This window comes from Aedes aegypti, chromosome 1, assembly GCF_002204515.2.
Source record: "Aedes aegypti strain LVP_AGWG chromosome 1, AaegL5.0 Primary Assembly, whole genome shotgun sequence".
In the NCBI taxonomy this organism is placed as follows: domain Eukaryota; kingdom Metazoa; phylum Arthropoda; class Insecta; order Diptera; family Culicidae; genus Aedes; species Aedes aegypti.
The window spans coordinates 1,568,036-1,595,812 of record NC_035107.1 but is presented as its reverse complement, the minus strand read 5'-3'; the positions used below and the strand labels follow the sequence as shown (position 1 = coordinate 1,595,812).

Here is a 27,777-nt window from a genome sequence, read left to right as displayed (position 1 = left end):
TCTGAAAAGTCAAAATCTTTAGTTTTTTTTTCGTCCAAGAAAATTGAAAATCGGTCTAGCGGTTCAAAAGTTATATTGTTTTTTTAAACAAAATTTTTGCAAAGTCGCGATTTTTATGGTCACCCTCTGTTTCGGAAATGGTCACGCCAATCAAAAAATCCAAAAACATGTGTATCATTATTTCGGATAAGGAACAAATTAGCAAATTTTCACGGAATTCGGTGACCCACTAGATCTGTTTTTCATGGAATGACTGCATACGAATATTAATAAAATTGATACGGTATAAGCATTTCCGAATTTTTGTAGTCTAAGTCAGAAATTTCCATATAAGGTTTAACGCCTAGAGGTATGCAATGTCCTATAAATGTTACGTAAATCATTCAGTTTTGTTCGATTTATACTCCATTATCAAAGTAATCCAAAAACATAAAATCGACTTTCGACTATATGATATTATACCAACTACAATCGATAGCTAGGATGCCAGTACTTGTTTTAGAAATACAAATTAAAATTCTTTGAAACGGCATACATAAATATTCAAGCTTTCTCCGAATAAACTATCAAAGTGACCCCGTTTTACGGTAATTTCAATTATGACGCGCTGTCAAAATGTTGTCGTTTACTGAAACGTCGGTATTTTGAAGATTCACCAACCTGTTTCGGTAGTTTTGTTTACCAAACACTTACAGTCTGTTTAAGTGTACTTACTTACTTATTTGGATTTACATCAAGTCCTCTTCGTCCTTTTCGAGCTTAGTCCACGTCTCATGGCCATAGAGGACTACCGTAAATTCGGGTGAAATTGATCACTGTGTCACTAGATTCTATTTCTTCCTAATGGAGCACAAATGCAACCTGCAGTGAATGAACGTTGTTTGTCGTAAGTATGTCCACATTGTGTGTTGTGAAGTTTTTTGCATTCAAAATGTTCATTTCTATTAAAATAATGTAAAATTTCAAAATCTTGTACGGTGCAGTGTTGACAAACATCAATAAACTTCTAGTTCTAGACAAGGATTTGGACATGGTAATATCCTGAAAGTTTGTGAGAATACTTACGATATATCCCCAAACTAGATCTCATAACCAAAACTCGTACCAATTCGTTGATTTGGTTGAAATAATTGATTTTCTGGTATATATCAGGAAATTCCTTAGGAAATTGCATACATTTAGGCGTTTTCTGCGTTATTCTTGAAATTTTTACATTCAATATTTATGTATATAAATATTGTATTGTTAAGAATTTGGCAAGCATCTTCGGATTCAGGGAGCTCAAATGTTTTATGTGAAGTTGTTTTGGAAACTAACAATAATGGCATTGATAAGTGATCAATTTCACCCCGAAATGAGTTCTCCCGGTTTTTTATTTTAGACATATATTTTAGCACTAAAATTACATTTGTAAGAAAATTTCGATACTTGAGTCAATGAGGCTCACCTTCATACTTGTTTTCCTGCATTCAGTTGTTTGGCATTGTCAACATTATAGAAATCAGACAAGAAAAACCGTGAAAAGTGATCAATTCCACCCGAAATTACGGTACTGGTCTTATGAGTGTTTTGTATATCGTGCATTTGATGTGGGGGTGAATCTTTCTACTCCGTAGTTTCTTTTGGAGCCCATAGTAGGCACGACTTCCACTGATGATGCGCCTTCGTATTTCCCGACTAACGTTGTTTTCTCAAAATAATATCCATGTCGTCCGCGAAGCAAACAAATCCTAAAATCTATACCGGATATCCAAGGATCCACATTGAAATCACAAGATCCACACTGGAATCCCAAGATCCATACTGGAGTTCAAAGATACACATTCGATTTCCAGGATCTATAATGGAGTCCCATAATGTACAATTATTTTCCAAAATCCCAGCATACACACTGCAACCCCAGGACCCACACTGGAAACCCATGAACCATATTGGAATCCCAGGATCCACACAACAATCCCGCGATCTAGGCTACAATTTAAAAAAAAACACACTGAAATACTAGGATCCGTACTGTAACACCAAGATCAAAATCTGAAAATCACACTGGAAACCCAGAATCCACTCTGGTATCTACACTGGAATGTTTGAATCCACACTGAAATCCTAGGATGCACACTGAAATACCAGAATCCACACTGCAATACCAGGATCCATACTGGAATCCTTGGACTAACGCTGAAATCCGAGGATCCAAACTGGTATTACAGGATCAACGCTAGAATCCATACTGTAAGGATCCACTATGGAACTCCAGAATCCTCACTGGAATTCCAGCACCACACTAGAATCCACACTTGAATCTCAGAATCCACACTGCATTCCCAGGATCCTTACTGGAATCCTATGATCCACACTTAAATATCAGTATCCACATTGAAATATGAGGATTTACACTGTAATCCGTGGTTTTATGCTGAAACACTAGGATTCACACCAGAATCCCAGAATCCACACTGGAATTTCAGAATCCATACGGAAATCTTAGGGTCCATACTGGAAATCTAGGATTCCTGCCGAAATCCTACGATTCACATTACACATTACCAAGATCCACATCGAAATCCTACGGTCCACGCGACAACACCAGGATTTACACTGGAATCACCAGTATCCACAGAGGTAATCCAGAATTAATACTGAAATCCCAAGATCCCTGCAAGATTTACATTATTGTTATCAAAGGATCATCACTAAAATACCAGAATCAAACAGGAATTTTAGGACCCACACTGAAATACCAAGATCCGCACTGGAATCATACAATTATACGGAGATCCCAAGATTCATACTGAAATATCAGACCCACACTGGAAAACCAGGACAGTGTGACAGTGTGAAGTCACCATATGATCAGTAAATCACAGTCCTAGGATCCACTCTGAATTCCTGCGCTCTACACAAGAATGCCTCATTCATACTGGAATAAAGGGGATCCACACTGAAATACCAGAATCCACACTACAATCCCAGGACCTTAAATAAATTTTATTTTCTTTTGAACATAGGCTGTTCTTTGGAGCTACAATGTTCCGATAATTATTGGATTTGAAGCTGGTATAAGAATGATAAACGAACACATTAATCTGTCCAAGATATAAGCAATAAGAAAAATCAATAATGATAAATTCTGCAGTTACGCCGATGATACTATTCGTTTTCTTATGTTGTAATTGTTTTAGCATCCAATCTTCTATTGTTCTATTAATTGATTTTACCTTTTTTTGTACATAGATAGTTCTTTAGAGTTTAATGGCTGCTTGGGCACGTCAGGAGTTAATCATCAATATTAACCTCCTTTTCCCGAGCAGCCTAGATAGCCGCGTAGTGTCGGTAGCGGTTGTTTCAACTGGCTAAGAATTAACACTACGGACTGCCTGTTCCGGTGGTAAAAGTCCACCTAACAGGTGACCCCTAATTTATGGTGTGATGCGTACCGTGCCTAAGAATGAATGGTTAGGGGGGTCTAAATAAAACCTAACCGCAAACGGAGCCTGTGGGGTACCAGGGCGCCCTCCACAGTATTGAGTCCTTCCTGTGCTACCCGGAGCAATGGTGCAGGTGACCTTGTGTTTCTCCGAGATAATCGGCTGCCCTTCTTCAGTCTCTATCCTGAGGCTTAATAAGGGTGGGATTATGAATATGTTGACATTTAATTTAAATTATCACCTATATGGATTCGCATTATGCGTTTTACACAGTGTATTCTGTGCTCTTTCGCCTTTGGCGACTTTAAATAGATACCGATCTGGTTTTTTCGTTGCTGGTCTTTTTCGTGCTGAGATTGCAAAAAGCTTAATCCTGCCTAGTTTGGGTAGTGGCTACGGTTAGGTTAGCTCAGATCAATCTTCAGCATAAAAGAACAGCAACGATCAATCTTTGCAGACTCATGCAAAATGGTGCAGCCCAAGTGGCGCTAGTTCAAGAACCCTACTTTCGTAGAGGGAACTTCTATCTAGGTAACCTTGTGGACCCAGTTTTTGCTACTTTTAGCAAACTTGAAATGGCAAACTCGCGCTCCATGCCCCGCGCATGCGTGCTCGTTAATAAAGCAATCGTTGCTACACTCATTTCTGAGTTAACTACCAGAGATGTATGTGCTGTCACAATCGATGTTTCTGTTGGTGACCTCAACAGGAAATACGTCTATTGTTCGGTATATTTACCACATGATGAACCATCCCCAACGGATGACTTCAAACGAGTTGTCGTACACTGCGTAACAAAAGGCCTTCCGCTGATTGTGGGCAGTGATGCCAATGCTCATCACATCATCTGGGGCAGCTCGGATATCAATTTGAGAGGCTCCAGTCTGATGGAATACTTAAGTAGTACAGACCTTGGATTACTTAACATAGGCAATCGCCCAGCCTTCATGGTTTCTAATAGAGAAGAAGTGTTAGACATAACGCTCTGCTCGAATAGAATCAGTCACGAGTTGACTAATTGGCATGTATCCGATGAGGAATCATTATCTGATCATCGCTACGTCTTCTTTGAACATTCAAGTGTAACTGCGCAGACTTTGCGTTTTAGGAATCCCCGGTCAACAAACTGGGAACTCTACATTGAATTGGTTGCGACCAAATTTCATGGATATTCTCCGTCCATTGAAAATCCAAGTGATCTGGATGATGCCGTTGATACTACAACATCCTACATTATGGAAGCTTTTGAAGAAGCATGTCCTCTGCGGTCTGTAAAGACTACAAGAGGGACCCCATGGTGGAATTCCGATCTGACTAGACTCAGGAAACAATGTAGAAGGAGTTGGAACAGACGCCGTTCAGCTGGATCAGAGTCGTTCAAGTCAGCTCGCAAGGCTTACAAGAAGGCTCTTCGTTCTGCTGAACGATCCGGCTGGAAAAACCTTTGTACAAATGTTTCCAGTTTGAGTGAAGTCAGTCGGTTGAACAAAATTCTTGCAAAATCTAAGGATTTCCAAGTGAACGAAATTCGCTTACCTAATGGTGACTTTACTTCTTCCGATGAAGAAGTTTTAGAATGTTTATTCAATACACACTTCCCCGGATGTGTGGACATAGCATCTACGGATGAACCAAATGTCTTTTCATGTAGTTACGAGTCTCTGGCCTCGGCTCGCAGTATCGTAACTACTGAATCGATTCAATGGGCACTTAATAGTTTTGCTCCTTTCAAATCTCCAGGAGCGGATGGGATTTATCCTGTTCTGCTCCAAAAGGGATTTGAGTCTATCAAACATGTTTTGAAAAAGCTACTTGTAAGCAGTTTTGCTACCGGGTACATTCCCAAATCCTGGCGTGATATTACTGTAAAGTTTATCCCAAAAGGAGGACGTGCGTCGTATGAGGAAGCGAAGAGTTTTAGACCAATCAGTCTGACCTCTTTTCTTCTGAAATGTCTGGAACGCATTATCGATCATCACATCCGTGATGTTTATTTGGCAAACATGCCTCTTCATGTGAATCAACATGCATACCAATCTGGAAAGTCCACTGTGACTCTCTTACACAAAGTTGTATACGATATCGAGAAAGCATTCGCTCAGAAGCAATCCTGCTTGGGTGTTTTCTTGGATATTGAGGGTGCCTTTGATAACGTGTCTTTCGATGCCATATTGGAAGCCGCACGAAACCATGGGCTACCTACAATGATTACCAATTGGATTCATCAAATGCTCAAAAACCGACATCTCTTCTCGACATTGCGTCAAGCAGCGATTCGAAAATTGAGTGTTTGCGGATGCCCCCAAGGGGGAGTCTTGTCACCACTTTTGTGGAATCTCGTAGCAGATACGCTATTGAGGCAACTCAATAATAGCGGTTTTCCAACTTATGGATTTGCCGACGACTATCTAGCTCTGATAGTTGGTATGTGCATAAGCACCCTATTCGACCTGATGCAAAGTGCTCTTCAGGTAGTCGAGAGTTGGTGTCGCCAATATGGCCTTTCGGTTAACCCGAATAAAACATCTATTGTTCTTTTTACGGAAAGACGAAACCGCGATGGAATTCGACCTTTACGTCTTTTTGGTACTGAGATTAATGTGACTGATCAAGTAAAGTATGTTGGAGTCATTCTAGATTCCAAACTTTCATGGACACCTCACATTGATTTCAGAGTCAAAAAAGCTTGCATGGCCTTCGGTCAATGCCGGCGAACCTTTGGTAAAACTTGGGGCCTCAAACCCAAATATATCAAATGGATTTACACAACAGTTGTTCGGCCAATATTGGCATATGGATGTCTTGTGTGGTGGCAAAAGGGCGAAGTAAGAACAATCCAATCAAAATTGGGCCATCTCCAAAGGATGTGCTTGATGGCGATGTCTGGTGCGTTCTCTACAACTCCCACAGCAGCGCTCGAGGCCCTTTTCGACGTTGCGCCACTACACATATATCTTAAACAAGAAGCACTTTCTTGCTCTTACCGTTTATGGGTACTGGATCTACTGGAGAAAAATCCAGTGAATCGTAGATCTACACACACTTCGTTGTTTCCACTTTTGGTGAATTGGGACAAAATTGTCCTTGCTCCAAGTGATCTCACAATTGCTTGTAACTTTCCTTACAGGACATTTACCACACAATTCCCTTCACGGGAAGAGTGGACGTCTGGCTATTTGGAAAGAAGTATATCAAGCAATATAGTATGTTACACTGATGGCTCCCTTCTTGAAGGTAGAGCTGGTGCAGGAGTATATTCTCGTGAGCTAAGGCTGAATCAGTTTTACTCACTTGGTAGAAACTGCACCGTTTTTCAGGCGGAAATATTTGCTCTTATGTGTGGAGTGCAATCAGCACTTCAACAGCGCGTAATGGGTAAAGTCATATACTTCTGTTCAGATAGTCAGGCTGCTATAAAAGCTCTCGCTTCGGCCAACTCAAGGTCGAAGCTTGTTATCGCATGTCGAACTCAAATTGAGGAACTGAATTCAGTCAACTCTGTAAACCTTGTATGGGTACCTGGCCATTCTTCCATCGCTGGAAATGAATTGGCTGATGAGCTAGCTCGCGATGGAGCATCGCATGACTTCATTGGCCCTGAGCCGGCTATTCCAATTTCGAAGTGCTGGGTGAAGCTTCAGATAAACTCTTGGGCGGCAACTCAGCACAAGCAATATTGGAATAGTTTGGAGTCGTGTCGTCAAACAAAATTGTATATTACTGAGCCATCTCCAAAGGTGGCGAAGTATTTAACAAATCTGTCAAAGCAGAATTGCAGTCTCTTGGTCAGAGCGTTGACAGGCCACTGCCGACTCAACTATCACATGGCAAATATTCAGCGTGCTGACTCATTTGTGTGTGATAGTTGTGACTCCGATTATGGAACTTCGTATCACCTGATATGTAACTGTCCAGTTTTTGCGCAAATGCGATTCCAATTACTTGGTAAACACTTATTAAGTGAAACTGAATACAGAAGCCTGAATCTTCAGGACATCCTGTTATTCTTAACCCGCTGTGGTAATGAGCTATAGGCTCTCTTTACGCTCATGCGTTTTGCAGTGCCCTTTTTAGGGCGCTGTTCGAACCCATTGTGGTATGGAGCTACATGCTCTCATTTCGCTTATGCGATCTTCCCTCTTCAAGGTACCCCACTCCTATTTCCTCCCATCTTTCCCTTCCCTTTCCTCTCCCATCGGGTAGATGATGAAATAGGCTCAAATATGGCGATGGCACAAATCTCCCAACTGGTGGGGAACGTGCCTTTGGAGCCGGCCTTCTGATACCTGATATATTGTTATAAGACAATATTTTGTAAAGCCTGATTTAATGCATTTTTATATTTTGCTGTTTTATTCATTCTCTCGAACCTTGCAAATATTTCAACAGACATATATTTTTTTACACACAGTGAATCTTGTTTCGAGATATGCTCGAAAAATGATTACAAATTTTCCCATCTTTTAAAAATAGGCGGTTCTTTTTATAAGAATAATTTGAATTTCTTCTTTGATCGTTCAAATATTTTGCTAAAAATATTTACTTTTAAAAATGTATTATTCGTTCAAATCGTGCTGTGTTAAATTGTTTTGGAATTGAAGCTTTAAACATTTTGAATAAAAAAATCTATTTACATATTTTGGTATAATGCTGTAATTGTAGGTCTTCGGTTTAGAGCACTGATTCCCAAAGTGGATACTGGCATTCCAGAGAGGATTCTGGCATTCTAGTGGGAATGATCAAATGACAATCCTAGGATTCCTGTAAGAATCTTGGGCTTTCAGTGGAAATACTGTGGGAACCCTATAGGAGTTATGTTGAAATAATGTACAAATGTTGTTGCAAATATTGCGGAAATAGTGTGCAAATAGTTTGAAAATAAATTGGGAATCTTACGAGAGAGCTTCAACTCAATATTGAGATATGAATCATCCAGTTATGGAGCATTGACTATGGTTCAGGTCAGATGCTGTGTGAAATTGTTTTGGCATTGAAGCTTTAAACATTTTGAATAAAAAAATCTATTTGCATATTTTGGAATAATGCTGTAATTATAGGACTTCGGTTTAGAGCACTGATTCCCAAGGTGGGCGAATCCGCCCCTCCCCCTCCCTGGGGGCGATTCTTAACCCAAGAGGGCGGAAATTTGTAAAACTAAATTTAGGCGACGAAAAATCCAGAAAGGGGGCGAAAGAACTAGTGTGTGAGAAATCTAATGTAACGGCTCGCAATATTTGTAGTAGACATTCATATTACCGGATGTTTATACTCTTATCAATTTGAAGAATTATTAATTCCACATCTCTCTTTGATCTGACGGTTAGCATGTAATTTTCTAATCATGTTAGGCATAAATTTGATAGTACTAAAAAGTTTATTTGATATGATAATTATTCCATGTATCCTTTATGGATATGCAAATTGAGGACATTTTTTGACGTACCTTGACCGGACTAAATGTTTCTTACTGACTTAAAAAAACTTACTATAAGCATTGATAAACACAATATTATTTCCTGTAGTATTCAAACTTGGCTATTTTGAAATCATCTGTATAAAATAAGCAACAAAAAAATCAGAAATAATGGAGCCCTGAACACATCTTTAAAAGGCCAAAATATTCCCAAGTTTAATCTGTCTGAATACCGACTGTAGACAGATTTCACGCCAACTCGACAAAGGGTTTGGCAGCACCCCTTCAGAATTCAATGAAACTTTCTGGGTGTGAAGACTATGTGAAACTAAGATACTTAACATACTTTGTTTTTTTCAAAATCGATCTAGACTAACATTTGAAAAGGGTCAAAGTTTTTTTTAATTTTTTTTTTTATAAACCAGTTTAAATCGAAAACGGTAAGACCTACAAAAAAGTGTTGTATGGGGAACTGTCGTGAAATTTCCTGAAGTTTTAGAAAAAAATATTGTAAAAATAAAAAATAACATTTTCTACACTGAAAAATCAATGATTCAAAATTATAAAATCGATTTAAAAAACGGCCATTTCAGGTTTTGATCGTTCTTAGACAAAAAGTTTCGCAATTAAGTTTACTAAAAGTCATCGATACATTGCAAATTGGGCATATTTAAGGGAAAAAAAGTTTTTCTAACAACGAATTTTTCAAATCCAAATGAAATTTTTTTTCAAAGATTTTGTACTAAACCATCAAATATGATCGTGTTTTCAAGTGATAAATGAGTTTGAATCAGAAAATAGATTGTATTTTTTATTGAGAATAGTTTAAAAAACGGAATTATACAGTGATTATGTTTTTTAAATGAAGGCATCTAATCTCGCTTTTAGAGGGAAGCGACAAAGACGATGTAGTTTTTCAGCAATGGCTCACCACCGATTGCTATAACTTAGAAACTATAATAAAGCCTGTTGAAGAATTTGTTACGCATTTCGTGGAGAAAGTTGATAAGCTCATAACTAATGATTTTAATTGCAATTAACAGTCTTCTTTTCTACGAAACAAAAAAGACTCCTTAAAACAAGGTGAAATACTGTTAATTAGCGACTTTTCTGAAAATTATAGTTTTATCATACAAAACGCTGCTCAAGGATATAACTGGAATAATTCCCAAGCAACGATATACCCATTCGAGATTTACCATAAAAAATATAATAAATTGGAAAACGTAAGTTTTATTATAATATCAGAAGTGTTGACACATGACACAGTAGCAGTTCAGCTATTTATTTCAAAATTGATAAATTTTGTTAAACATAAAATAAATTTCTCAAAAGTTAATTTTATGTCAGATTTTTGACAGCTTATGTAATTTCAAGAAAATACATGGATTGGAAGCAGAGTGGCACTTTTTTGCCACATCCCACGGCAAAGGGGTGTGACGCTACCCGAGCAGAAGAAAATAACTACTGAATACCAAATTGAGGTATTCCATACCAGATAATTTCCAATACTACATACCTGAATGAGGTATGAATTAGCCCTGCATAAGAGGTAAAATACCTCAAATAATATCTCAAGCATATTCTACGAACACCAAACTGATAACTAGATCAGGTATTGTAATACCTCAATAATACTTGATGGATTTTCATATAAAAATGAAATTTTTCAATTGTAGTTCAATACCTCCAGCAGACCTCAATAGCTGTTTAATACCTCAATGAAGTATTTTTAATTGTTTTAAAGATTTTTTTCAATACCATTATAATACCAAATTGAGGTATTGACAACTGAACAATACCTAATTTTGGTATGATACCAAAAAATGGTATGCATAAGTTATTGGGGAGTTATTTGTTCCTCCTCGGGTATAGGTGACACTCTCAAGCGAATGGCAAAAAGAGCAAGTTTTGCAAAATAATATGGAAACACAATCGCAACTCCACGAGAACTATTCGACTGGGCATCGAAACAAACTGATAAATGTATCACCAAATTAAATTTCTGTTATATATCTAATGAACAATATGTTAAAATATCAGAGGAATTGATGGAATTTTTTGATAAGGTCAAAACTGTCCCTGGTACCCAAAAATATCATTGTTTTATGCCTATTAGTGATTCACAAATTACAGTCAAACTATATACCAATTCAGAGGATGAACCAAAACTATTCAATTTATTCAGTAAAGCCCAAAAATAATGTAAATATTCATGTGCAGATACTACGTTTTAGGATACATAGCAATAATAAAAATAATAATGCATGATAAAAACAAACCACGACTTATTTTCATAAGCATAATATTGACCGTTTCCGGACACCTGTTAAGATTGGCTTTGACCAAATAAGAAATGAAATATTATTGTGATATCTTTCCAACCATAAAAAACCCATCAGATTGTTAGACGGAGTTGATTTCTTCATAAGCGGTTTGGTGCGAGATCAATTGTATTTAATTAAAAAAAAAAACTCTGTATCATTCCGTTTTATTTCTTTTAACTACTACCAATAAAACAAATATAATCTATTTTGTGATTTAACTCATTTATCACTTGAGATATGATTATACTAGACTTATTGAAGCGAAATAAAAATAAAATAAATTCATTTTGGACCTAAAAAAAATCGATGTTAGAAAAACTTTTTTCGCCAAAAATATGCCCAATTTGCAATGTATGAACGACTTTTAGTAAATTTAATTACGAAACTTTTTGCTTAAGGATGATCAAAATCTGAAATGGCCGTTTTTTTTAACCGACTTTAAAGTTTTGAATCATTTCAGTGTAGAAAATGTTTTTTTTTTAATTTTTTCAATATTTTTATCTAAAACTTCAGGAAATTTCACGACAGTCCCCCATACAACACTTTTTTGTAGGTCTTACCGTTTTCGAGTTATAAAAACAAATTAAAAAACTTCGACCCTTTCCAAATGTTAGTCTAGATCGATTTTGAAAAAATAAAACAAAATATGCAAACTATCTTAGTTTCACATACTTTTGACATCCAGAAAGTTTCATCGAATTCTGAAGGGGTGCTGCCAATCGCGTGTCGAGTTGGTGTGAAATCCGTATCTATATGCTTTAAAATAAAAATAGTTAGTTTTTCATCACATTTAAAATACTTCACTAGCAACTTCGATAATTTGATCAATGTTTGATACACTTAAAATAAGATGTAGATCATATACTCAACCCAGTTTAGCGGTAAACTAATACAAAAATATATATTACATTTAAGGGGCGGCAATTTTAAAATATATTGACCTCAAGGGGGCGAAAGTCAAAACAATTTGGGAAGCACTGGATTAGAGCTTTCAATATTTTGATAATAAATTTTCCCTTCTTCTACCAAGTTTGTTTCCATCAAGTGTTATGTACTTTTATCAAATTATACTTATTTAATAATCACTGAAAGCTTGTTCGTCATACATAAACCTGCTTTCAATCAAATTGTTTTTAGTGAATGTGGGAGGTTACAACAATTCTTGACAACCACTGTTGAATTATCAATTAAAAACTCTAGACCGGACGTCATTTTCTTTATTTTTTGAAATTGCCTATTCCTAAGACTTTTTCAATTGGTTTAGGTTAAAACATTAAGATGTAAACACAACCTTAATTCGGCATCATCTGTTGTCATTGCCTTGTGCTCGGTGGTATCAATCTCGATATAAAGCTTCGAAACATGCCGATATTCAAGGAAAAAAATCAATGTGTCAATTTTCAAAGGTGCAGAAAAAAACACTTATTATATATGGTATATTGTGTTTGAATCTGTTCATTTTAAGACATACTAATACAATTATTTTGAGGGTGGCAGGTCATTTGGCATAGTAGTCGTTTGGCATAATGGGTCTGAAATCAAACATTTCCTAAGATGACATACGTTTTTTCGTTTCTGTTGAATCTTTCTGATGACATCAGGCTTCTTTTGAAGTCAATTGACACTTTATTCATTAATCATATGCTTTTGAATGAAATAAAGCATATTAGGAAAGTGATTGCCAATAGTATTTTGTTATTTATCCAGAAATTACCCTTCTTTCAAATATTAATTCTTCTTTTGAGTTTCGCTATTGGAATAAATTTTTGCACTGAAGATTTTGATATATTAGCACAAATTTACCCTTTTTTCAAACGTTTTGTTTTGTTTTTTTTTTTCAAAATATGTTATCATAATTATAGGTATAAAAACAGTTGATTTAAAATTTCAAGAAATTTCACCTTCTTTCATACATAGGCTGTTCTTTGAAGCTATATTTTTATTGTTTCCAATTGACAAATGGGCGGCATTCGAAAACATTGATCTGCTCAAATTTTTAGCACTCATAATTATCGCCATCTAATATGCACCCTTCTTTATTTAATTGGCGGTTCTCTCGAGTTTCTTACCGTCCTCATCATTTTTTCCAACATGTATATAGCCGAGAATGACAGAATACCTCCTTCTTTTGATTGCTTATCGTTATTTTTCGTTCACTATCCAGCCACTGAAGACTATTGTAGCACCTATTTATATTATTCGGGGAAATGGCATTCGAGGAAAAGGGTCATTCGAGGAACTGAAAAAGGGATTTTTTTATAAATCAAAACGATTTGATAATAAAATGATTCTTTCTCATAAATTTCAAACTGATTCCATAAATTATTGTTCATTATGATGTTTTTGAACGTTTTTTCATCGATAAACATAATTTAGAAAATTGTTAAGTTCTAAAAAATACACATTTGTAACACTTTTCTGCGAAACATGCTGGCAACGCGAGGGTTAATTCGGAGCAATGGGAGACAGCAAACATGTTCCACAGCTCGAAACTTAATTTATCCCCGTTTATCACACGGTTAAACTATACCCCTTTCGGTTGAGTAGCGAGCAGATGAGAGATTAGAGAAGTTGACTGATAGGAGTAGTTTAAATCTCTCGCCAGCAGATGATCGTGCAAATAGAGAAATACAAATCAATTCTGATCAGACTGCCGGGAAATACACGCCTCGTCCGTTCAGTCCGCAATAAACTTGTTTAGTTACGTAGCGTATTGTTTTGAGTGCGAATAAAGTGATTTCTACGGAGTAAAAGACTAGTTTCTACGGTGTCCGAATCGATCCGCATCCCGCGCGAGCAAACACAAGCTATGGACCAATGCACGAGTTCACTATTTGACGTTTTAGCGGTGCCGTGTTATTTATGTGACCATGGAGGCCAGTGAATTCGGCACCGCTCGAGCGTCAAATTAGTGAACTCGTGCAGTGGTCCATTCATAATTTTTAGTTTGAAACTTCAAGTTTACTTTCTTTCAAATTGAACTGTTAGTTACGAATACTTGACTGTTTAAGTTGATACAATTTAATAGTTTTGTATAAAATCATTCGTTCTAATACTTAATGTTATATAAATTACATGAAGAAGGATCCCATTTTTTTGTATTGTGATTTTAATTTAAAGTGCAATGTATGAAGGATAAGAATAATGCTTCGCAAGATCATAAACAATTAAAACTTTGTTTAATTTAGAAGTATTTTGGTTCTCAATAGTTTTGAGATGACGTAATAGTAGTTTGTTTGTAGCGGATGAAGGATTTTATTACTTTGTACAGTGGGATTCCGTTTTTGAGCTTGAGCTTGAGCTTGATTGGCCGCCCGTGGATGCACTCCAGTATCGCCAGATCAGCTGCACTTACACAAGGAACCAACCGAATGACTGCTTGGGACTAACAGGCATCCTCAGTGTATAAGTGCTGGTGATCTTCTATTTTTAGGCAACAATGGCACCTGCCACGTCAGAATGCAGACCAATGAGGGGGGAAGGGGGAGGAATTGATGATGCATTGAACTGACTCCCACGTAGACCGTATATTCCACTGCATCCACGTCAGTTCATGCGGGAGTGTATGGATTGGGGGAAAGGCAAGGCAGATAGGTTTGCTTTTGTGGTTAGCAGACTGCCTATGTATCAGGCGTAAGAAAGGCGTGCGCATGGAAGTAGGAAGCGTTAGGGAAACGGTTTCTTGTCCGTCTCTGGTTCTAGCGTTTGCTATGAACGAATAGTTTGAGTGTGATATATTTAGAATGGAAGATAGAAGCAAGTGAGAGATATACAACTACAAAGTACGAGGAAAGGGACGGGCCTGGGATTGAACCCATGACCTTCTGCATATGAAGCAGAAGCGGTAGCCATCAGACCACCAACCCCGTCATTTGTACAGTGGGATTCCGTTTTTGGCAACAAAGTCGAAATTTTCAGTTGCCATTTTTTTTTTTAATTTCATTTTTTAATTATTGGTTTTAAAAGCATTGGGATGTTGTTACATCCTCCCTATGGAATCATATGAATTCGAGACTACGAAACGGTCCGTTTTGAAGCCGATTTCCGTAGGATTAAACTATGCTATGAATCTATAGCCTCGTAATGTTAATTGTGACAAACGTTCTACATACTTTTTCTTGCTTAAATTTCTTCAAATATTTTTGTAAGCTTTATGCACACTATTCTCAAATATGAGGCATGCAAAATCAATAATCGCATAATTGAACTTTTTCCAAGAACTGGACATTGTTTCAAAACTGTGAAAGAATAAAAAAAATCTGTTACTGTTTTCTTACAAAGACATATTCACAAAAAATGCTCTACGTATTACATACCTGCTTGAGTCTTTTACTCTATTGATCATTTAAAATCAGTTTAACTTTAAGGCCCTCGCCTAATATTTGAAAAAAAAATCGGTAAGTGAGAATGGCTTCTTTAATTCGTGTTAAAGCATTTCATAACGAATGATTGATTGCAGTCAATAGAGCAAATATAAACAACCACATCTCTTGTTCTATAAAAGCGGTTTGTTATTTCTTAGAATACACACATAATCTTCTTATTCTATTTTCAAATGAGTTCTCATCATTTTTTTTCAGGATTGAGATTGTTATATGCTGTAAATGTTATAAACCCACCTTTTGAAATCAACGAACATTTGCAGGATTCTGCCATGAAACTCAATAACCCAACAGGAATATCCAGGTGCTCGTAAGGAAACTACAGGAACACGCTGGACTCTGAAGCATCTTGCTACGAATTCACATGGTCCTGCCTAGTATTCTCAGTATATGGCTTTGACTTTCAATAGAAATTAACATATGCCGAAAGATAAGCTAGAAATTGTGTGATTATCACCTAAAATCTTTAGATTCCGCTACGCGTATTGGTGAAATTTAGCATGCCTCCAATGAATATTTTCAAGTTTATTTTTTCACGTTGCCACTAGTACTCCCCAAATTTCACAGGAAACCTTTTTAAAGCCCCCAAAAAGCCCAAGAAACCAAGAATCTTTTGAGGATTCTCCAGGGCACACTTAGGAAACTCATAGACCCAGCGCGTAAGAAACATCCTTGATTGAAAATCTTTTATAGAATGGTGGATCGTCTCCTAAAAATCTCTAACCAAGAAGAAACGTAGGAGGGAATTCAAACATTCTCAATCGTATGTATCGTACGCTGCAATGACATTATTGAGAATGATGTGTAGTTTTGACTGTGTTCGAACTTGTCAGTAGCGCATTGTAATTCCAGATATAAAATATAGTGAAATATGCACACTTTTTATCAATTTCTTAAAAGTTAAGTCACACGACTTTTTATTTTATTTCTAGCATAGGTACGTAATGAATGTATTTCCATAATAACAAGATCTGTGAACTGAGAAGGTGAGATAAAATTTATGATTGAAACCATGTGTTATTTCAAGCGTGTGCTAGAATAAGGGCGTAAGTCGCATGATCGATTTCTCTTCATAGATCCTCTCTTCTGTAAATAAAGGTGACAAGATGCGGGTTTGTCAACATTTTTTACCATCAGGACGCAAGAATGCATCGCTGCCTAGCGCCCTGAAGTGAAAAATTGCTTACAAAACCGCTCCTTGTCAACTTTATTCACAAAAGAGAGGATCGATGAAGAGAAATCGATCATGCGACTTACGCCCTTATTCTAGCACACGCTTGATTTATAGATTTTTTTTTGCTTTTAGGCTACAAAGTATACCGCAACTTCGTTAACGCTCTTGTGTCAATGCTTATGCTTTGTCAAACGAGTTATTCCATATCTGAACAAAAGTGGTTTTTATATGTTTCACCTACTGGCAGACTCAAGTGGGCTGGTCATACAATATGAATTCCTGAGAAAAGAGGTTGATCTCTAGAGATAATTGACCTCATGGAACGTTGCGAATGCATGACCAATGATCATCCAGAAGTAAATAAGCGTGTACGATAGCCTTTAGTAGGGATTCAGGAGAATATGGGACTTACAACGAAGATGGAGCTCTGGAATGTAGCCGGTGTGTTGCTGACCTGTTTTTACACTACCCACCATAAGTATGGAATCGTTGCAATACTGAGTATTGCAGCCCTTTTAAGTTTAGCATCACCCAAAATCCAGTGATAATAATTTTTTCATCAAAAATAAAAAATCGCAGGGGCTCAAAGACGTATTTTTTAAGATGGCCTCAAAAATAAATTGATCTAGCACTTCATAATCAAGAGATAATATTCATTTAAGGTGATGCTAAACTTTTCAAGGTGCTGCAATATTCAGTATGAGTGTTGCAATACGCGATTCCATACTTATGGTAGTGTACATGATCATAGCAACAAACACGATGATATTTACAACAACTTGCAAATTTTAATGATATTCAAAAATGTTTCCAAAAACGGATCCATTTTGTTGCCAAAATCGGGGGGTGCCAAAAATGGAGCATGCCAAAAACGGAGCATGCCAAAAACGGAATCCCACTGTACTGCGAATTCAAGTAAAATATGACTGAAAAATATTTTTTTAAGGATTATGTTGTGATTTTACTTTTTATACGTATTGATACGTATTTTCGCTATTCATTTTTCTAAATCCTTTGTTTTTTTTTGTGCTGTGAAATGTAAAATAAAATAAATGTCTTAAAATTGAGACCTTTGATCGATTATTTTTATAAAACAACAATTTTCAACATAAAATTATTATTTTTTATGAAACATGACTATTTGATAGTTTCGTGATGCTTTCAACAACTTTGCACGGTATGAGAAAAATTCAAACAATGTTTACATTGCAGATGTTTTGTACCTTGGGAACATTTGTTCAGACTTTTTGATATACTTTCTTGTTTATCCTGTTTTTTTTATATTGTTAAAAAATCATACCTGGTTATAGAGCATATAGAGTTCCTAAAAGTGCTGAAGACACAAAATGGCTCAGATCCATATTTATGCTGCAAATGAATCGAAAACGTCCGACGGTATCTCTAATTTGAAAATCACACTAATTGAAAATTAAGATGAGCGTGGTGACGCCGACAAGAGCTGACAAGTAGCTCAAAAAATTGAAATATGTTATGCTTACAGAGCAACCTAGTAGAAGAAATCTAAGACCATCTTTCCAATTTGTCTAAAAAATAAGTGTATTCATAGAAATAACTGTCGCAAAAGAGATCACTGGGCGTTAATGCGTTAATTAATAGAATTCCAAGTCTGAAACACTTCCGGTAAGAGCTGGTGCTTCCAAAACTCAACTTATAATATTCCACCATAAGCCAAAAGCCGTTTACACCTGATTCTGTTTTTGCACCCGTGCAAAAAAATAACATCATTTCACGACGTTTCATGCAAAAATAAGGTTTGACGAAAAAAAATGTATGAAAACTTTTTTTTTGCACGGCCGTGTTAAAAAAATCCGTGAAAAAGCAGAATCGGGTGTATTTGAAACCATCAAGTAGACATGTTGTCACGATAAGAGGGGTTCCAATAAATTGGTCAGCTAAAGTTAAGTATCTAGGGCTCATGCTAGATAAAAATTTAACTTTCAAAAATCGCATTCAGGGCATTCGAGCCAAATGTAACAAATATGTGAAATGTATCTATGCACTTATCAAAATCCAAACTTTGTATGTAGAAACATTGGAAGAAATGTCAAATAAAATTATTAAAAAATTCCGACAAAAATCGTTGCAATCTTTCATTTTCACGATCAATGCTTTATATATTTAGGCTAAGTGAATTGAACACGTTTTTTTCTCTTATAAAAAGTTGAAATCAACTCACCTGTAGAAATTCTGAACGACTACGACAAATGAAATAATATGCCGTTAACAACATGTTAAAAAAAGCTTAAATTAGTTTAAAAAAATAAGGACGGTAGTGCTTTCTAACACAGAACACATAGATATAAGAAATAAATGTAATGTTTGTAATGACACTAATGAAGGAATACAAAAAAGAAGAATTAAATTTGTATCTCTTTGTTAGGTTATATTCCACAGAGGGCTGTAAAATGGTATGAGGTTTGAAAAATGTAATCAGCTACATGGAACACTCCATTCATAAGATTCGAATAAATAAATCATCACATTCAAGTAACCTGATCACCCTTTTGTCGAATGTGCAATGGGTCGAAAATGTCACGAGATTTCACTTCTCATTGGTTGCCTGCCTCTAAAGTCAAAAACTACTTCCCGTTCCTTATCAACTCTGGGCCTCGACCAGTTCAACCAAATGTCAATCCGGACTCCATTCATAGAAATTAAGAGCAAACGATTCGACTCTTCTCATCACCCATTATCATGGACGACTTTTTCGTCGTTGTCGTGGTCGTGGTCAACATATATGCAAATGAAAGGATGATGATTGGCTGTTGTTGGAACTGCTTATTCCTGTTTCGATAGGTCGCCCGAACACCCTATCAATAAAAGTGGTATAATTTACCATTTTGTCGGTAATCTATACAGTTTTATATAACGGTTCAAGGCCGCACCCGGTTATCACGCCGGCAGCTGTTAGTTTTGACAGATCGTATATATTAACTTTTGTCGATTTTAATAGGAACCGTCATAAATATGGTAATGCGTAGTTTCATTTGTTCGGAGAGCAGGCTCGTCTTCGCCAACCTGAACCTGGGCCGGAGTAACAGAGTGGATAGACCACAATCTGCCAGATTTGGCAAATGTCACGTTCGGCAATTCCACAGTGGGAAACTGACCACACAGAGGCACTTGTTGCCCTCTCCAACCCACAACAGGATGATCAGGTTTCCTTTTCTCTTTTAAATACCGACATTCTTGCATTTTAAGTGTGCGTTTCCGATGAATACAATGTAGAGAATATAAATAGAAAAAGCGATGCTTTTTTTGAATTCTTTTCGCAACGTTTTTTTTTTCTGTACAGCATAAAATAGTTCAAAGTTACAACTTCATAAAATATGCGTGCATTTCGTGCCGATTCGAGAGCTCTCGATGGCGATTAGTTTTTATTTTATTTACCCAACAATTCTCGCTGCAACGCGTGTTACGCATAATTGCATTGCACCCCAAGGGGTCTTTTTCACCGGTAGCTCACTGCACTTCAGCCGTTTGCGCTACTATACAGGTATGATTCGTTGCTGTCAGAAGAGGTAAGTCTGCTTGCGGAGTGCATTAAGATGCGGACCCAGGCGTCGATCACTGGCGGTAATATTCCAGAACAAATTAGCACTTCTTGTCCGGGATTGCAGACGTTGCTTTTGCTGGGTCATTTCAAGTAAGCTGGTGTGCACCAGTCGTTCTACGCATATGTGACCTATGAAATATCATATTTTTGTATATAGATGAGAAAGTCATGCATCGAAAAGAAATACAGTTTACAATTTTTCAATGCAATATGAAATCTAGACAATTCAAACCCGATCAGTGGATTTTTTTCGAACAAATTATGTCATGATTATGTAGTTAAAATTACAAATATTATAACACAATTTCATCTACACTAAACAAAATTGAAACAAAATTTTTATGATTTAAACAACAACATGACATGGAGAACTGAACATCAAATATATTTGTGGATTCTTTATTTGGATTGGATTTTGATTGATTTTGGGGTTCCGGAAGGGAATCGGGATTACGGAGTCCTGTCAAGGAGTCCTGTCTGGACTCTGAATTAAACCCTGTAAGGATTCCGAAGATGCATCCTGTCTGAATTTGAGAGGAGAATTCTGTCGGAATTCGGAAGGAAAACATTGGATTGGATTTAGATTTGGATTGGATTTGAATTGGATTTGGATTGGATTGGATTGGATTGGATTGGATTGGATTTGGATTGGATTTGGATTGGATTTGGATTGGATTGGATTTGGATTGGATTTGGATTGGATTTGGATTGGATTTGGATTGGATTTGGATTGGATTTGGATTGGATTTGGATTGGATTTGGATTGGATTTGGATTGGATTTGGATTGGATTTGGATTGGATTTGGATTGGATTTGGATTGGATTTGGATTGGATTTGGATTGGATTTGGATTGGATTTGGATTGGATTTGGATTGGATTTGGATTGGATTTGGATTGGATTTGGATTGGATTTGGATTGGATTTGGATTGGATTTGGATTGGATTTGGATTGGATTTGGATTGGATTTGGATTGGATTTGGATTGGATTTGGATTGGATTTGGATTGGATTTGGATTGGATTTGGATTGGATTTGGATTGGATTTGGATTGGATTTGGATTGGATTTGGATTGGATTTGGATTGGATTTGGATTGGATTTGGATTGGATTTGGATTGGATTTGGATTGGATTTGGATTGGATTTGGATTGGATTTGGATTGGATTTGGATTGGATTGGATTTTGGATTGGATTTGGATTGGATTTGGATTGGATTTGGATTGGATTTGGATTGGATTTGGATTGGATTTGGATTGGATTTGGATTGGATTTGGATTGGATTTGGATTGGATTTGGATTGGATTTGGATTGGATTTGGATTGGATTTGGATTGGATTTGGATTGGATTTGGATTGGATTTGGATTGGATTTGGATTGGATTTGATTGGATTTGGATTGGATTTGGATTGGATTTGGATTGGATTTGGATTGGATTTGGATTGGATTTGGATTGATTGGATTTGGATTGGATTTGGATTGGATTTGGATTGGATTTGGATTGGATTTGGATTGGATTTGGATTGGATTTGGATTGGATTTGGATTGGATTTGGATTGGATTTGGATTGGATTGGATTGGATTGATTGGATTTGGATTGGATTTGGATTGGATTTGGATTGGATTGGATTTGGATTGGATTTGGATTGGATTTGGATTGGATTTGGATTGGATTTGGATTGGATTTGGATTGGATTTGGATTGGATTTGGATTGGATTTGGATTGGATTTGGATTGGATTTGGATTGGATTTGGATTGGATTTTGGATTGGATTTGGATTGGATTTGGATTGGATTTGGATGGATTTGGATTGGATTTGGATTGGATTTGGATTGGATTTGGATTGGATTTGGATTGGATTGGATTGGATTGGATTTGGATTGGATTTGGATTGGATTTGGATTGGATTTGGATTGGATTTGGATTGGATTTGGATTGGATTTGGATTGGATTTGGATTGGATTTGGATTGGATTTGGATTGGATTTGGATTGGATTTGGATTGGATTTGGATTGGATTTGGATTGGATTTGGATTGGATTTGGATTGGATTTGGATTGGATTTGGATTGGATTTGGATTGGATTTGGATTGGATTGGATTGGATTTGGATTGGATTTGGATTGGATTTGGATTGGATTTGGATTGGATTTGGATTGGATTTGGATTGGATTTGGATTGGATTTGGATTGGATTTGGATTGGATTTGGATTGGATTTGGATTGGATTTGGATTGGATTTGGATTGGATTTGGATTGGATTTGGATTGGATTTGGATTGGATTTGGATTGGATTTGGATTGGATTGGATTGGATTTGGATTGGATTTGGATTGGATTTGGATTGGATTTGGATTGGATTTGGATTGGATTTGGATTGGATTGGATTGGATTTGGATTGGATTGGATTTGGATTGGATTTGGATTGGATTTGGATTGGATTTGGATTGGATTGGATTGGATTTGGATTGGATTTGGATTGGATTTGGATTGATTTGGATTGGATTTGGATGGATTTGGATTGGATTTGGATTGGATTTGGATTGGATTTGGATTGGATTTGGATTGGATTTGGATTGGATTTTGATTGGATTTGGATTGGATTTGGATTGGATTTGGATTGGATTTGGATTGGATTTGGATTGGATTTGGATTGGATTTGGATTGGATTTGGATTGGATTTGGATTGGATTTGGATTGGATTTGGATTGGATTTGGATTGGATTTGGATTGGATTTGGATTGGATTTGGATTGGATTTGGATTGGATTTGGATTGGATTTGGATTGGGATTTGGATTGGATTTGGATTGGATTTGGATTGGATTTGGATTGGATTTGATTGGATTTGATTGGATTGGTTGGATTTGGTTGTCTGGATTTGGATTGTCTGGATTTGGATTGTCTGGATTTGGATTGTCTGGATTTGAAAGGAGAATGCTGTCGGAGTTCGGAAGGAATACAGTTGGGACTCCGGAAGCGAATCCTGTCGGAATTCCAGAGGTGAATCCTGTCGGGATTCTGCAGGGGAAACCTGTCAGGTTACTGTATCAAATCCTGTAGGGATTCAGGTGGGGAATTCTGTCAAGATTCCGGAGAGACATCCTGTTTGGATTCCGGAAGAGAATCCTGTCTGGATTCTGAATCAAACCTTGTCGGGAGTCCGGAGAGGAATCCTGTCGCGAGTCCGTAGGGGAATCCTGTCTGGATTTGAAAGGAAAATTCTGTCGGAGTTTGGAAGGAATACAGTTGGGACTCCGGAAGGGAATCTTGTCGGGTTTCCGAGGGGAATCCTGTCGGAATTCCAAAGAGGATTCCTGTCGGGATTCTGAATCAAACTTTGTCGGGATCCTGGTATAGAATCCTGTCGCGAGTCCGAAGGGGAGTCCTGTCGGGATTCCGGAGTGGAATCCTGTCGGGATTCCGGAGAGAAATCCTGTCGGGATTCCAGAAAGGAATCCAGTCGAGATTCCGGAAAGGAATCCTGCCGGGATTCCGGAGAGGCGTCCTGTCAGGATTCCAGAGAGGAATCCTGTCGGGATTCCGGAGGGGAATCCTGTCTGGATTTGAAAGGAGAATTCTGTCGGAGTTTGGAAGGAATACAGTTGGGACTCCGGAAGGGAATCCTGTCGGGTTTCCGAGGGGAATCCTGTCGGAATTCCAGAGAGGATTCCTGTCGGGATTCTGAATCAAACCTTGTCGGGATTCGGTATAGAATCCTGTCGCAAGTTCGAAGGGGAATCCTGTCGGGATTTCAGAGAGGAATTCTGTCGGGATTCCGGAGAGGAATCCTGTCGGGATTCCGGAGGGGAATCCTGTCTGAATTTGAAAGGAGAATTCTGTCGGAGTTTGGAAGGAATACATTTGGGACTTCGGAATGAAAAAGAATCCTGTCGGAAGGGGAATAAGTCGGGATTCCGAAGGAGAATCCTGTCTGGATTCTGATTGAAAACCTGTAGGGATTCCGAAGAGGAAACCTGTCAGGTTTCTGAATCAAATCCTGTAGGGATACCTTAGTGGAACTCTGTCGTTATTCCGAAGGAGAATGCTGTCGGGATTGGGACTTCGAAAAGGGATCGTGTCGGAATTTCGAAAGGATCTCCTCTCGGGATTCCAGAGAAGAATTCTGTCGGGATTTTGAGATTCTTATAAAGAATTCTGTGAAGATTTCGATAGAGAATCCTGTCGGAATTCCAAAAAGACAGCCTGTCGCAATTCAAAGGGAGAATTCCGTCTGGATTGTGAAGGGGTCAGATTGATAAGGCTCATGTATTCTTACACATGACAATTAAATGAATAATTTGTTGATATAATCATCGCTATCCTCTCCTTCATAGTAGAATTATTTATAGAACACTTTTTTTGGACCAGATGGTCCCTCCCACAAAGCAAAATTAGATAATCACATCCTTTCATGCTTTCACGTTTCGATGAAAGAATGAAGGCTACTCTAATCGTGGGCTTCCGAGAATTGACCCCGTCACCGCAGGAGGCGCTGTTTTTTTTTCGGCCCATCACTGCTGGTGGCGATTGTGACTTGGCGATGTCAAAACATCACCTAGCGCCGCCCGTTGCCACACCAAGGCGAAGAAAAACGCGGCCAGCTACGATTGATGGTGACCATCTTCGCCTTGCAGGAGACTGAAGTGGATGCGATGAGGATGACATTAGCGTTTTTTTTTTTCTTCCTACCAATCGCAATAGGCTTAGCAGGATGGAAGAACAAAAAATTACGAACGAAACAGCCGAAGCCGTTGAGAAAACTGTCATCTGTGGCTTTTGTCACTCATGTCTTCTTTTACAACGCCATGGCCATTCCCCGAAAGCGGAAAACGCCGACATTCATTCGGAGCGAATGTGTTTGAAAACTCATTTTCAAATCGTTAGTCATCATTAACTTCTTGTTTTCGTTTGGCACGCGGGACGAAACTCGATCTTTTGACCGACCGTCTCGCTTGCGCTGTCAAATTGTTGTTCTTTCTTCAGGAAAGTGTAGCCAAGTTGGTCTTCCCAGAAGAGCGACGTAAAAAATTAGGACCCTGTCTGTTCGGAGTGCGAGTGAAAGTCGTCGGATGGAGGAAGGGAAGTCGGAAAATGCAAACCGCAAATGATAAATGACGTTCGACGATTGTAAAAATAGGGAAACCGAAGTACAACATCATCCGACCTCCGTAGCATATGTTGGGTTCGAAGCTTATCTCGACCGAAGAACGTGTGTTTACCTTAACCCTTCAACTTTTTTCGGTAATTCTCTGTAATTGTTTGGTACACCCTGCCAAGAGACATCTTCGTCTTCCAAGGGCAAAGGGCAAGGATAATCTTCGTACCGACAGATGCGATGGGAGTACCATCTTTAGAAAAGGAAATCCGATGGGCGAAGCTTTCAACACGTTCTTGAACAGAAAGTAATAACCCTTTCTCTGATTAACATTAGCAAAAAGGGTTTTGGACATCGGAGCAACCCATTGAACAAACTCACCTCAACTGGTAACGTTTCGTTGAACACAGGATGCTCTGCATTAGATCTGCAATTAGAGAAAGGTAAACTGACGGTTAGTATCACTTCGTTAAAATGTCACTCAAAATAGTTTCTACAAATTAGTCCCACCGAAAACAGTACAAACTTTTGTGACATTCGATCTATTTCGGTACGCATACCGGCGCGTTACCCATCTCAAGAGTGTGCTCTTTTTGGATCTTTTTGTTTGATCGGTCAGCAAGTTGGATCGAAGGAAATGCGTCTTCTGCTCTTGTAACAACAAGACCGAACATGTTCGAGGCTCTGTAAGAAAGCAAAACCTACTGCGATGGGGCGACGACGGAGGAAGGAATTCGGTTTGTTGCCTGAACCGCTCCGTTACAATTTATCCGAACGAAAAGGAAGACGCCAACAGAAACTATTCTTGAGGAAAAGCTAAATATACGCTAGCGCGTCTATTGCATCGCGACGGGATTGCGCGCTTTCACCCATCATCAGCGCTAAATGTCGGCTACTTTATCGTTGGGACGTATCATGAAATGAACGAGTTCTTTTGTTCTATTTCGATTCTCTGTTAAAAATGCGATTGCATGCAATCGGTCATAGTAGGCTTTGCAACAATCGAAACAACAATAAACACTACTATTTAGAAGATATGTCACCGCATTGGGAAAATCCTCGAAGGCGCATAGAATCGAAAGTTGTTACAGTCAGTGAGGCCCCAAATGGATAGCGAAAATAGTTTTCACTATCGTTGGCAAGACGAACGGACGACCGAACGACCGCTAATGGATTGTGTTCAGTCAGTCGTTTGTTCGTCACAACAAAAGGAACGGTAAAATTAGCCATAAAACGAAAACAATAACGCATCGCGTTCCCGTTTTAATGGTGACATTTGTTTTAGTTGGAGCAAATAGCATTGGCATTGCTAGACGACGGATTGTATTTTTTTTTTTTTTTTTTTTTATTTCTTTATTAACGAGAATTTTAACTTAAAGCTAGTTCTTCTCTAAACGGATTGCATTTTTTGCAGTTACATATCTGGTAGCCGAGCAGACTCATCAACTGCTGACAACAGTGCTTGGGTTTTCTTACATAGTTGAGCTGATCTTAGCAGGCTAGACTATGAATAAAAACAAAAAGGCTACGAGAAATCATGTTTCATCAAAGAACCTATTATACAATCAAAGACAAAATAAAGTAAACTTTTGAATTTTGAAAAAAAAATCAAGCACATTAAGAAATAGGGCAAAATCTGTCTGAGCGATCTGTCAAACTTTCCTTTTACAGTACCAACACCAAAGGACCAAGTGACCCAATGTCGGAAGTCGACATTCAAAGGTTCATACGGCTGCATGGTATGACGGTTCAAAATTCATTATTTTCCATTCCGATTTACAGGAGCATCAAGAGCACCAACAAACATATTTGGCCGAATTGAGCTTGATAAAATTGCTAGGTTTCGAAAAGATACTCGATAGGTGGGATTCGAACCTATGCCTCTCAGCTTGGTCTTGCCAAAAAGCTTCAATTATTATATCCAATTACCAAATTAGGAACATTTGATAATATAACGAATCGGAATCAGTCATAATTTATGTTTTTTAATCAAAAAAAAAGTTCAAACACGGCTCCTCGAAATCATCCAGGAATTTCCTCAGTAAAACCTCCAGAGATTCCTACAAAAATTACACCCGAAATAAAAAAAAATGTTTTTCCAGGGTTTTCTCCAGGAATTCCTTTCAAGATTCCTTTAGAGGCCTTACCAGCAATTCATCCAAGACATTCTCTACAGAAATCCATACAGATATTTCTCAGAGGAAGGAATTCCTCCAGATTCCTCCATGAACTCCTCAACTAAAATCTTTACTGCGATCCCTCAAACAATTTCTTCAAGGATTCATCCGGGAATTTATAGGGAAGAGCACCAGTACTAATTATTAACCCAATCATTCGTTTTAGGCCTACTTTGTATGAAAATTCAAAAATTTGCACAGATTTCTTA

General features: G+C 37.7%; 1 protein-coding gene across 1 annotated transcript in view; it reads right to left on the bottom strand.

Annotated features, from left to right (window-relative positions):
• Positions 1-25,818, bottom strand: part of LOC5575983 (myc protein) — a 418,254-nt gene extending 392,436 nt beyond the window's left edge. Inside the window, exon 1 of the mRNA XM_021838778.1 lies at positions 25,773-25,818. The gene's annotated coding sequence lies outside the window, so the exon portion shown is untranslated. The remainder of the gene's footprint in view (positions 1-25,772) is intronic.
• Positions 25,819-27,777: the final 1,959 nt, after the last annotated feature.